Consider the following 13,616-nt stretch of genomic DNA (forward strand, 5'->3'; position numbering starts at 1 on the left):
CTTCTTTATCCATTCATCTGTCGATGGACATCTTGGCTCTTTCCACAGTTTGGCTATTGTGGACATTGCTGCTATAAACATCGGGGTGCACGTACCCCTTTAGATCCCTACATTTGTATCTTTGGGGTAAATACCCAGTAGTGCAATTGCTGGGTCATAGGGTAGCTCTATTTTCAACTTTTTGAGGAACCTCCATACTGTTTTCCAGAGTGGTTGCATCTGTTCTTTTTTTTTAATGGCTTTAATTCTACTCTTAGTTTTGAGGTGAATATGGATGTTTTAGAGTGCTGTGCTCACTTTCTTCTTGACCTTTTTCCTCTATAACCTGTGGTATGTCAGAGGCAATACTTACCAGCTTGGGAGACAGAATTGTTAGCATTTTGTTCGCACCCTGTGTTCAGTGACCTCAAGTTGATAGTTTGAAATTGGGCATGGTGGGGACATTTACACAATTGAGAGTGGAAACAGCTACAAATCAGGGATTCCCCCATCCCAAAAGAAACTGCCCCTTAATGTTTACCAGCACACTGCATGACTTCTGTAACCCTTCTACCTCTGCTCACCACACACACACACACACACACACACACACACACACATATACACACACACACACACACATGAAAACATAGTGTTTGAAGGATTGGACGTCATGGGTTTTCTTCCATGAGACACAGTGATTTTCAAGAGGAACAAACTGAGTTCCTTTTATCTTCCTGTCTCGGGTTTTGCATTTACTTCCAAAAGGACAAAAACAAGCTAACTTTTTTCTCTCTCCCCTAGTGGATGGCTGTATTCATAGAGCAGCTGGGCCCTGTTTACTGGCTGAATGTCGTAACCTGAATGGCTGTGAAACTGGACATGCAAAAATCACATGTGGCTACGACCTGCCTGCAAAATGTGAGTACAGCCCTTGGGAACCCTGTTTCCAAAATAGCTGAGCACATGTCTCTGATTTTATCCCGAAAGCGTGCAACTGGGAAAGGAAGTGGTAGTGGGGATATTTAATTAAGTGGGCTTATATTCGGATTTTGTACTTGGTAATAAAATGTGTGCTCCAAGTAGTTCTTCAAATATATATGTATCATATGTGAGTGTAGGTGATTTTTGTTCCAGGTCTTCGACAGAGTGTCTCTGAAACAGAGAAATAAAAATATGAGCAAAATATACATTATAGCATTTAAGTGCTGTGGAGTGACAGCTTCTGGAAGTGATGCCAATTTCTTATTCCTTGTTCAGGTTTCTTGATTGTGGATGTGTTTAGAGCAAAGGAGATCAAAGTGATGTATTGTGTTTTCAGCTGCCATGCAAAGGCTGATTGGCAATTACAGCCAAGGCATCTGTCACACTTTGCTTTCAGGAAAAGCCAATGGAATGTGGTTGTCAGTGTGAGAATGTATTTGCTCTTTGAATGTGGAATGGTCAAAATTTCCATTATATTTGAATAGAGAAAAGTATTGCATTTGATTGACCTTGTTGCCTAGTCGTTTAGCCAATCGAGTGGGGTGGTGTGGAATAAAAATACTGAGAGAGGAGCTGGTTAAAGGCACGGATTTTTTAATCACATAACCTTCAGGGCTTGGCGGGTGGAGGTAAAGGGTTTCATTGCACTGTTAAGGTGTTCATTGATTTGGAAATTGGGACACCAATTAATTGTTTATTCTATTCATCTGCTTCTCATGATACTGCCTGGGTCTGTGAATACATTTTATGTAAAAGTGAAGCGAGTTTTTGTTTTTCGTTTTTTTTGCAGTGGAGAAAACATGACTGAAAAATTATAACACTATCTGTAGAATACTTGTTGGGCTCTGTATAGACAGGTTGTGTAAGAATGAATTTCCTATGGATATGTGTGAGTGGAGAGATAGTGTGTTATATTTTAAAGATTACTTTAAATAATGTTTAAATCTGAGGTTTTGTAGTAAATGTCATATATTAAAATGATATTTTTTCTTTATAAACATTATAATACTGCATTCTGTATTTCTCACAGTGGGTTCTAGTGAATGTATATCAACTATATACTGTTTAATTTTTCCTTCAGTGACTTCTCACTTTTCTTTCTTTCTTAGCGTTTTTACCTTATGTGAAAGAGTCAAATCATGTACCAAATGGCCCCTCACTCCCACTTGAAATGTATATTTATGTCAAATAAAGTCCTTTGTGTACAGTGGTGTTCTAAACAGTTCTCCCTTTGAGTCAGAAAACCTGAGTATTAAAGGTGATTTCCCTTTCCAGGATTATATGTCTTTATGTTTACAAATATTGGTCATTTTTTCTTTTTAACACCATGTTACCTTTGTGATATAGCTAACTGATACCGCCCTGAGAACAAGCAGATTATTGATTACTTTCAGACTTGTGTCTGTCCTTAAACTAAGGAATAAGGCCTGGTTTCCTACTGATTTACTACTTTCTTTCTTATGTATTAAAGCACAAATAAGAAATTCTTTACCTCTGAGGTTTCCAAAGACAGATAGTCTCAGTATCACTAAATATGACCAAATAAAATGGTGGCTTTAGTGTATGGGTTGATGCCATTGTGATTCTGTCTAATGTGCTTGCTCCTGTCTGACATCCCTCTAAATCGTCTAGCTTAGTTCAGGGTTACTGAGGGAGGTATGAAGATCAATGACACCAAGACCTATGCTTGAGGAGTTTCATGATTGAGTCATATCTCTGAGCTAAGGTGTGGCTTTCCTGGGGACCCCGGACCAACTGAGTCTTTGTGGCACAAGGACTCTAGTTAACAAAAGTCAGTCCACAGGACTTGGTACCGAATCTGTGTGAACTGAGATAATGAGAGCCTTATACACATACAAGTCACTGTGCACAGGTCACAGGGCACATCTAATAAGAAAATCATCCAGCACCATAGAAAGGACCAGACTTGGGATGGCAGTGCCACCTCATGAAAGTCACACACATGGACTACTCGTGAATAAGTCTTGGTATTTCTCTATATTTTGAAAGATTAATGATCTATATTGGAAACATAAAGAAAAGCAAAGAAAGCAATCGAGCAATATGGAAATGAGTAATAATAGCTTACATCTGTGTGCCACTTTATAGTTTTCCACAGTACTTTCACGAGCCTTTATATTTTAAATTGTATTTTATAAACATTGTGTGTGTGTGTTCATTTCCCCTTTTCCTATCCCTGAAAGATGTTTTTCTTTCTCATCAATTTGGTTCATCCATTTCAGAGTCATTAACAATCCACAGATGTGCTTTTGTAGAGAGAGAATGAAAAGGAGCTCATTACATACTGTTCGGGTCATTTTCCCCCTCTATATTTAATAATTCCATGACAGTTTGACAGCAGAAACTAGTTCCTATCTGTCCTCTGTGACAGCGGGTTTATCATTATGGGGGTACTAAAGCCAGTCATCCAGCCACCAATGATAATATCTTCATGCATCAGCAATTTGTTTGGAAAACGCTGTTGTCTAGGTTACAGTCAAACTTGGTAATTTTGGACTGGTCTTTGCTTCTTTTATGCTTGCTAACTTAATCTTTTTCTTAATGCTTATATTTGAATTAATCATGTTTGTAGTCTATATTCTGTGACTCATCATAATTGGTAGAAAGATAAGCCTCAGAGATTTAGTTTATTCTTCATTGTTTGGATGTTTTGATTTCTTTTGATGTAGAATATCCAATCATTCTTTTCAAAATAATCGTAAGAGTGGAAAGAATATTGGTGAATATTTCATTAAATGTGATTGCTAAAGAAATGACTTAAGAAGTAGACTAAGGACTGCTTATACAGTTGGACCTTTTCGGACCTTCTCTTTTACAATATTAGATTCATAATAAAATTTAGATTTCTATAGAGTTTTAGAAGCTTATCAACATGCAGAACCTTTCTATTCATGCTATCATCATTCTACCAGAGGGCCAACTTCATGTGGGAGAAGTTTGTCTATCAGAGTCACAGTTTTAGTGTCAATATCTAGCACAATGTTTCCTGAATATGTGCTGAATTAATGTGAATGAATGAGTGATCAAATGAATAGTTTCAGAACTTTTCACTTGGAAAATAGCTTTTCAAATGTTGCCTCTACTAATTCTTTCCCTCCTGCATTGCATTCTGCCTGGTGCTGGTAGATTGATATTCCTAAGTCCAGAGTCCTTATAATTGTCTGTAAGACTCTAAGCGATGTGGCCCTCCTTACATCTTGGACATCATCTCCCTCTGTCCTCTTCCTTGCCCACACAGGTTGCTTTGCTGACCTGTAATGCATTTGCATTAGTGTTCCTTCTGCCTAGAATTCTATTCTTCTACATATCTATCTGGCTTGCTCCATCACCTACTTCAAACCCTTGCTCAAATGTAACCTCCAGGATCGCCCAAACCAACCTGTTTATAATTGCTTTTTCGTTTAATTTATAATTGCATATCTGTAGTATTTAACCTTCAAATACTTGGTATCATTTACTTACTGATTTTGTTTTTTGTCTGTCTTCCCCTATGAAAATGAGGGCAGAGATTTTTTTTCCTACATCTTTTTCACTTACTGCTTTGTCCATACAGGTTAGAAAAATGTTTGACACATAACCGGGGCTCAAAATCTGTTTGTTGAATGAATGGGTAAAAACCTAACTCCACTCCTCTCAAAATCCTTGGATGGGTCTTTCTTTAAACACAGACTTGTTAGCCTGATTACCTTTGGCCTTCCATGATTTACTGCCATATCCTGAACTAACAAGCTTTTATATGACCTGAATTGCTCACAGTGGTGTGCCTGTGCTGGGGTCTGTATTTAGGGCCATCTAGAAAGCTCTTTGCCCCTTTCCTGTCTTCTTGACTCAACTCAAATATCACTTCTGTCATGAAACAAGTCTTCCTTATCAACTCTGCAAAATGCACTTTTTTTTTTCCTTCAAACTCATGAATACAAACTCATGAACAGCTTGTTAACACACTGAGGACACTTTTCACTACTTTTTATTGTTATACATACAAGCTTTCCACCTTTCTATCAGTCCCTTGTATGTAATGGGTACTAGAGAAACATCTACTAAATGAATTACTTGTTAAATGTGGAAGATTGGTTGATAATTGGTGATGGGTAAGATGTAATAGACAATTTATGTTAATATCCCTGAGAAATGATGAAATTAGTGTTAATTATCCCTTGGGTTTTTTAAATCACATTTTAACATCCATCTAATTCCAAAGTCTCTTGTTTAAGGAATTTACTTTTAATGGTGCTTCTCCTAAGGGTGAACAAATAAAAATAAAGAAACTATATCAACTTTATTTAATGATTTTTGGCATAGCTCACATATCTCTTCTATTTCTTGAGAATGCTCCATTTTTAGGCTTTAAAGCTGAATAATCATGAATGATAAATGGAAAAATATTAAAATCTGTATATAAAATGGTAGGATCTGTTTCTTTTATTCTTTCCATTTAATCTTTGGAAGATATCAGAGAGTAATATTAGCATCCAACTCATAGGTTTTTATTAATCATTTGAAAGGAGACTGTAGGATGAGAGACCATAGTATAGCATGTATGAATCAGAATCTTCATTCTATTCCCAGGTACAATAATAATCAGATGATAGTAGCTTAAAAGGTACAGTTGATAATAATACTTCTCCCATGCCCTTCATCAAGAATCATAGTACTTTGAAACATTAGCTCATCAGTCCTTTTGAAATTTCTATGAGGAAGTGACATGACAAGTAATGGTGTTCTTTTTCAACACAAAGGGAAATTCAGGTACAGAATGGTTAAATTCGTTGCTCCCAGTAACAAACTACGTCCATGTTAGGGGCATGGTAGATAACTCAAGTATCACCTGGTTAGGGCGAGAGTCTATTGCAGGTGTTGGCCAAGACCTACTGCCTGTTTTTTATAGATAAAATTTTATTAGAATACAGCATTTGGGGGCGCCTGGGTGGCTCAGTTCATTGGGCGTCTGCCTTCGGCTCGGGTCATGATCCCGGGGTCCTGGGATTGAGTCCCACATTGGGCTCCTTGCTTAGCGGGGAGCCTGCTTCTCCTGCTGCTTATGCTCTCTCTCTCTGTCAAATAAATAAAATCTTAAAAAAAAAAAGAATACAGCATTTGTTTGCATATTATCTATAACTGCTTTCATGGGACAGTGTCACGTAGTTGGAACTCTATGACCAGAAAGCCTGGACTCTATGACAGGAACTCTATGACCAGAAAGCCTGGAACATTTACTATCAGGTTTTAACAGAAAGATTTTGCCAATTCCTGGTCTTTGGCAATCCCTATTTTTTATAAAGGAGGAAGCTGAGATTCAGAGAGGTTAAATATTTATTGAATTTTATTGAATGTACGTGATTTAGATCCCTATTGACAAAAGTGGGACTAAAATACCTGCCGTCTATTTCTTGAGACAGCTCTTGCTTCTGTTGCCTCAATAGAACGTCACCTTGGGAGGATGATCTGAAGCCTTTTAAATCTTTCCAATTATAAGGTCACCTTGAAAAAAAAAAACCTTGAAAAAAAAATGGTCATTTTTCTCAGTAGGGCCATACCTGGAAAGTGAGTAAGTCAAGTCTCTGAAGGGAGAGTTAATTCAAACCACTAAAGTATTAGGCAATAAATCTTTATTCCTTGCTTCCTCCAGTGGTGGTAGCTAATATGCTGAAAGGGAGCCTGTAGTCCTGAGTAAATTCAGTTTCTGGAGTAGGTAACTCGTAACATGGTTCCCAGTTAGTCCTCTGCGTTGCGTGACCTGATTTCAGCCATCATGGGCTCCACCAGCAGGTGTCTGATTGTGAAGGCAGTGGAGTGGGCATGCTGTCAAGAACATGACTCTGTCAGGCTTTGATGGAGATCTGAGGGCCCTCATGAGCCCCTTCCATAATTAAATGACTTATGTTACACAAAGAGAAAAATGGCTTTTGAAGAATATAAAACCATCTTCCTTCCTGAAGAGAGATATGGGGTTGTTCCTCCTAAAACCAACTCTGATTGGCTCATTTTCCTTAAGTGCTTTAGGCATTTAAGTACTATTTGAATCTATTTCTTCATAATTACCACCCCTTTCATTTATATTAAACAGTTTTATACATTTTTATCTCCTTACTGATCCTTATGATGAATGTGGAAGTGAAAAGGGCAGAAAGATTATAAAACCCAGAGTAGTGGTTCTCAAAACGCACTCCTTGGAGCGGCAGCAGCACCTGGGGATTTGTCAGAGATGCAAATTCCTTTGCCCCACCCCAGACCTACTGAATCAAACTTTGTGGTTTAACAAACTCTCCATGTGACTTTGATGTAAGCTCAAGCATGAGCATCATTGACCTAGACAGTGATGGAATCCTGAGCAGAACCCTTGCCTTTTGATTCCTTACCCTAATCCTGTTTTGCTACACAACATAGGCATCCTTTTGGGTTGCAGATTAGGGCTTTCTTTGAAGAGAACTCAGACATGCTTTTCTTTTCCTTTGTGGCATGTTCACAGTTAGTATTTGTTTCCTTATTTATTGCCTGCCTTCTCAAACAGAGTAACAGTTTGAAGAGAGAAAAGTCCTATCAGTCTCACTCACCCCTGGTATCCTTAGTATCTGACATGGTATCCAGAATCAAGTTCATGGCTTTGATACATGTTTACTGGAGGAATTAATGAAGGCATTGTCTTTGCGATAGTCATAGCTGCCACTGCAGGAAACCAACCAAGAAGACACTCAAGATAGGACTACGTGATACCAGAAATCTGCAGAGCTAGTACTGCTACCATCCCAGCATCTCCGTTATCCTATCACCAGCCATGTGTCTTGCTCAAAGACTCTAGCAGTGCAAGAAAGCACAGGCGGACAAAGTTTGCTCAACTTGTCCACATGGCACCCAGATAACCTATACTTGGATTACTTTCTTTCATTTTCTCTCTCTCTCTCTTTTTTTTTTTTTACCCATTGCAATAACATAGATTCCATCTCCAAGTGGCTTTGTGATGAAATAACTAAACGACTCTAATAGTAAATGGTTTCTTCTAAAAATAACAACATCTTGGAAGCAGCTAGTATTTACATTGTTGTAAATGTACTAGCTGAATGTAGAATAAGCACCTGTGCTTGGCTTGCGTTATTTGAGATCTTAGCAGGCCTTCAGAGGACACTGTCTATACCTTCTTTTGCCTATGTGATCAATAGGAAATAGCAGTGTAAATCAATTCTGGGTAATAATGTAAATGGGCTCTCGAAGGCAATTCCTGCTGTGAGATAAGTAGTTAGCTGTGACACCAGCATTAACCGCAGTGGGGGTAATCAGCCTTTGGATATGTTTAATCAGTTATCAGCTAAGATTAAAAAGAGAGCCACTGGTGTGCAGGGATAATCATTTTCAGGATTTAAAAGATGAATATTTGAAGGTGTTCTCATAAATTAAAGCCATCAGAGTTGCTTTGAGTAATTTGGGATGCTTTGAGGTCAGGCACAAGCAAACAGGAAAGGTTAATTTCAGAGCCACAGTAGTTAATGCGCAGGAATTGCAGAATACATTTATAGAAATAGTGAATGCTGAGTTAAACGAAGATTTCCCCCCACTGCTAAGAGGTTCCTTGAGCTATTACTAACCTATATGATTTGGTTAAAAAGTGGGCAACACATAACAATTTGTAAATTTATTAATTATCCCTGCAATTAATTATGAAGCCCAAATACTAAATATTAGACTACATTATGGCTTGATTAGAGGTGTTTCCAATTGAAAACATTGATAAAACCAAGTTCTTCCTTATAGAATTAAAGATTGATTCTGGGTCAAGAACACTAAACATCAAGGTAGAAAGTCTAAAGAGAGGTCTTGAATCCAGGATATTCTAATTGTTTGGTAAAGTCCCTTAACCTCTGAGCCTCGGTTTCTTCATCCACAGCTATCTGGGGATAGTCATATCTACCTTGGGTGAATTTGTTAGGATGCAGAACCACTGTTTATCAGGGTAAGACATAATATAAATATATGGCTCTATTATTACTTGTAAAATAGTTAGCATACCTCATTTACTTATTCAATCAATGTTAACTGAGTACTTATTCTGAGCTAGAGTGCTCTTCTGGAATGTAGAAAACTATAGTGAAAAAGCTAAGGTTCGAGTACTCTGAGATCTTAGGTTCTTAGCACAGAGAGGCAGATAATAAACACATTCACATAAGAGCAAAACACCTCAGATCATGGTAAGGGATATGAGGAATATAAAGAGTGGCAACAGAGTCGAGAGTGGGAGGGAAAGGATTACTTTTCCCATGGTGGTCGGGGAACACCACCCCTCGGAGATGGTAATGGGGCTGAGACCCCATAAGCTATCCAGGAGAAATTTATTGCTGGCAAAGTGAAAGCACTTTACTATAGGGTTAAAAAAATTCACCTTGCATGATATCTAAAACAAGATAGTCCCTTACTTTTTCAGCTGTTCTTCCTTGGTATGGATATTATATTTCAGTTCTGACATATGTATAATCTTAAATTTAGTCCGGTTTTTGGAGCTAATAGAGGTAATGCTGCTGCAGCAGCTGCTGGAGTGGACAGGGATTTTAATGATTCTCTTATCTGACCTCCTAATTTTACAATTAAGGAAACTGAGGCCCAGAAAGATGATTTAATTTTTATTTTTTATTTACCATGTGATAAGCGACAGAGTGAAGACTAGAGTCTGGGTATCCTGACTCAGTATAGTGCTCTGTCCGCTGAAACATAACTGCCTCTCCTAGTCTCTTAGATAATACTAAATCTCTATTTATATCTGTTATGAAAATTAATCAAATATTAAGGGAGGTGATGTACATAAACGTGCTTTTGAAATACTGATTTCTTATTTTATATGGTACTTTATTAATAGTCATTTTAAATGAGCTATGTATACATGACATCATGAGGTCTACTAGTAATGTTTATGACAATAATCCATCCAAACATATGCAGTAATGACTGGTGTTTGAGAAAATATGGAAGTCACAGATAGGAATTAAGAAAAAAAAATAGTCCCATACCATCCTCAATACTTAGACATTTGTTCCTGCTTCCTCCCGGTATCTTGTTCTCAGAGGAAAAGGAAGAGCTTCAAAAGTCATTTTGAGAAACTTAAGATGAGAACTTTATTGGTTTTAAACATACATCTACAAGTTATTTGGTTTTTCTCCAATCTCTCCTGGAGAGGTAGAGTTTAATTCCCTTCGCCTTGTATGTGGCCTGAACTTAATGACTCCTTTCTAGTGAATAGAATATGTCAGAATGATGGGGATTACTGAGATTAGGTTATAAAAAGACTATGGCTTCCATCTTTAACTCTCACTCTCTCTCAAATCACTCTGTTTCCTAGGGCTGCCATAACAAAATACCACAAATTTGATGGCTTAAAACAGCACTTTATTCTCTCATAGTTCTGGCAGCCAGAGGTCTGAAATCAAGGTATTGGCAGGACTCTACTCCTTCTGGGGACTCTAGGGGGAAATCCATCCTTGCCTATTCCAGCTTCTGGTGGCTCCAGGTATTCCTTGGATTATAGCAACATAACTCCACACTTTGCCTCCATTTTTACATGGCTATCTTCCCTATTCTCTTTTTTCTTCTCCTATGAGGACACTTGTCATTAGGCCTACCCTATTCCAGAATGATATCAAGGTCTTGAGATCCTTAACTTAATTACATCCACAAAGACCCTTTTTCCAAATAGGCTTACATTCAGATTTTGGGGCTTAGGTCATGGAGATATCTTTTTGGGGTCACCATTCAATACACTATATACTCTCTCTGGGTGAAGCAGCTTGCGTGTTATGAAGCAGCTCTGAGGAGAAGAAAACCTGCTACCATGTTGTGAGAGAACTCAAACAGCCTCTGAAGAGACTCCTAAGGCTAGAACTGAGGTCTGCCTGTAACAATGTGAGTAAACTTGGAAGGGGATCTTCTGAGATCTGCCTACAGTCATTAAAGTGAGCTTGGGAGCACATCCTCCAGACCCAGTTGAGCTTTTTGCTATTCACAGCCCCAGTGGAGCTTGACTACAACATCATGAAAGACATGGAGCCAAAACAACCCAGTGAAGCTACTCTCAAATTCCTGTCCTGAAAAACCTTGTGATAGCAAATATTTATGATTTTAAGTTTGGGGTATTTGTTACATAGCAATTGGTAACTAATACAGCAACTATGGGCATGAAGTTCATTTAACAAGATAAGGAGCCCAATCACAGAATGGTTGGTGTCTATTTTCTTAGCACATGACCTGCAAGGCTGAGGGGACAGGTGAGGTGACATGCAAGGTGAAAGAAAAAATAATTTGGGGTAATGTGACAATCAGTGATCTTAAAATCAAAAATGCGACCATACTCCGTACCATACCTCGGTCATAGGCAGTGTACTAGACTGGCAAACTGTTATGAATAGAAACTTGTCATTTTTATATTAAATATTTATATTTTACATTTAGTGTATGTTAAATACATATGTATTTATAAAGATAGATAGGTAGATAGATACACTTATAGATTAGAGGCAAAGAGAACCCAAATTCAGCTTAGTAAAAAGCATTGGGAGAAAAACAACACACACCCAAACACACAACTGGGTATTGATATTTACCTGATATTCCTTAAGTGTTTTTAGTCTTTGCACTTGTTACTCACATGCTCTCTATTTTTAGGAATTGCTGTTTTCATTTTGAGGGGAAAATTAATTCAGCCTTTTCCTGTGTGGAACCTGCAAGCTGAGTGAAGCAGAGGTAGCTTCCTATTTATGTTTGTGGCAGTGCCCTTCTAAATCTGTTTGCTCTACCAGGTGGTGTGTTTCCCATCAGCTCCTTCATTTGTCAGAACCACCTAGAGGCTGCTCCATTTCTAATCACATGCTATTTGTGAAATCCCTATAATTTCCTAAGGCCTTCTGAAGCTTTCCTTTTCCTACCTGTGACATTTTGAGGAAAGATTTATTCCTCCTCTATATTTATTCTGCTTAGCGAAGATCACCAGAGACAACCTTAACTGTATTTTTGCAAATTTTCCTTCAAATTGTGTCTGTATTGTATTTAGAGTACGGTTTGAAAGTCTGTGGAGTGCAAGGGGCTATCTTAGAAATTCCTTCCATTTACAGACACTCAGGTTTTGCTTTCTTACATCATGGCCTATGATGCCAAACCTGTCTTTCCTTACACAGCCAGATGATTGTGTTCCTGTTGTAACGTCCCTCCTATACTTGGGTGTGTCAGATGCATACACAGGCATGTGTCATTTCTCATGTACTCTGTTAGAAGTATATTCTCGTTATGCTGAGCATAGATTTTCTTCTGCATTATAATGTTTTGTGAGAATGGAATTCAGGGATTTTTTTTTTTTTTCAGTCTGTGGACCTGTTTGGAAAGCATTCTGGGAGAATTTGGGTTTGTGGGTGGCTTGATGGAACTGGGGTGGAGAGTCTGACAGAATCTCCCAGAAACTTCCAGAAGGCAGGCAGAGGAAAGATAACTGCTGTGCTGGGTAGGCTAGCAGGACTGGGCCCTTCTCCTCCATGCATCCAGAACATATCTTACTTATTGTTTTAAAATTAAGAAAAGTCATTTTGGTTTCACATCTTCTTAATAATATCTAGTGCCCAAATAGTTGAGTGGATGCCAAGAATAATGAGAGATTGAGAAACCCTACATCAAAGTGTATCCATCGAAAATGGCCAGGGCTGTTTGTAGAATATTACACAGTTGTGAGATCGATTTGTATAGCTATCCACCTAGAGGGAGGTAAAGTTTAGAGAACCACATATCATAAAAGAGTTAATATTTCAAACATTCCCTTACATTTTCTGTTGTATCTAAAGCAGTGTTTCTCCATATACCAAATTAACTGGTTGTCGTGGGCACCAAACCTGTTACTTTAAACACAATATCACACTCCAGGCAACATTCTATTGTTTATGCCTATTGTGAGATTAACCATCACATGGCATTTTTTTTCCGCCTTGTTTTCATTTTTCTTTTACCACTTCATTCAGAAATGATGGGATCAATATTTCAAAGCCTGAATGTGAGATGTTTCTATTTATTATTCACCATGGTATAACAGCAACTTTTTATTCATCACTATCCTTGAGGACATACATTTGGAGACAATGGAACTTTTGGTAAGAGTCTCACAATTACAACAAAGCTGGAAAGATATCTGGAAATCACTCTTTTAGCAAATGAGCCAGTTCCTCTCATTAAGGACTAGGCAAGACTTTGTATCCTGTTAAGATTATATACTTTGTATTTAACAGTCTGTCTGGCACACAGTAGGTGGTGATAAGTGTTTCATTCATTCAGAAAACACTGACTGGTTCCTAAGATATGTGCCAGGTGCTTTGCTTATCTTTTAGGAAAAAAGGATGTACAAAACAGAGAGACACCTCACCCTCATGGAACAACTGAGTTGAGATGAAATGATTCAAGTGACTTGCTCAAGATCATACAGATATTTAAGTTATAAAACCTTGCCAAGAATCCAAATTGTCAGATTCTCCGTCTATGGTCCTTTCTTCTTTTCCATGGAGATTTTATTTGGGGGATCTAATAATGAGAAGATCTGAGGGTGATGACCTTCTTGCCTCATGTTTTCTTGGGGTTTTACTAGGCAGTGACCAATGGAAACGGTCATTGGATTCTGATAC

General features: G+C 38.0%; 1 protein-coding gene across 1 annotated transcript in view; it reads left to right on the plus strand.

Annotated features, from left to right (window-relative positions):
- Window positions 1-627: 627 nt before the first annotated feature.
- Window positions 628-13,616, plus strand: part of MACROD2 (mono-ADP ribosylhydrolase 2) — a 1,298,181-nt gene continuing 1,285,192 nt past the window's right edge. The window contains exon 1 of the mRNA XM_032419411.1: window positions 628-900. The gene's annotated coding sequence lies outside the window, so the exon portion shown is untranslated. The remainder of the gene's footprint in view (window positions 901-13,616) is intronic.

Source organism: Phoca vitulina, unplaced genomic scaffold (assembly GCF_004348235.1).
Source record: "Phoca vitulina isolate PV1807 unplaced genomic scaffold, GSC_HSeal_1.0 scaffold22, whole genome shotgun sequence".
NCBI classification, from domain to species: domain Eukaryota; kingdom Metazoa; phylum Chordata; class Mammalia; order Carnivora; family Phocidae; genus Phoca; species Phoca vitulina.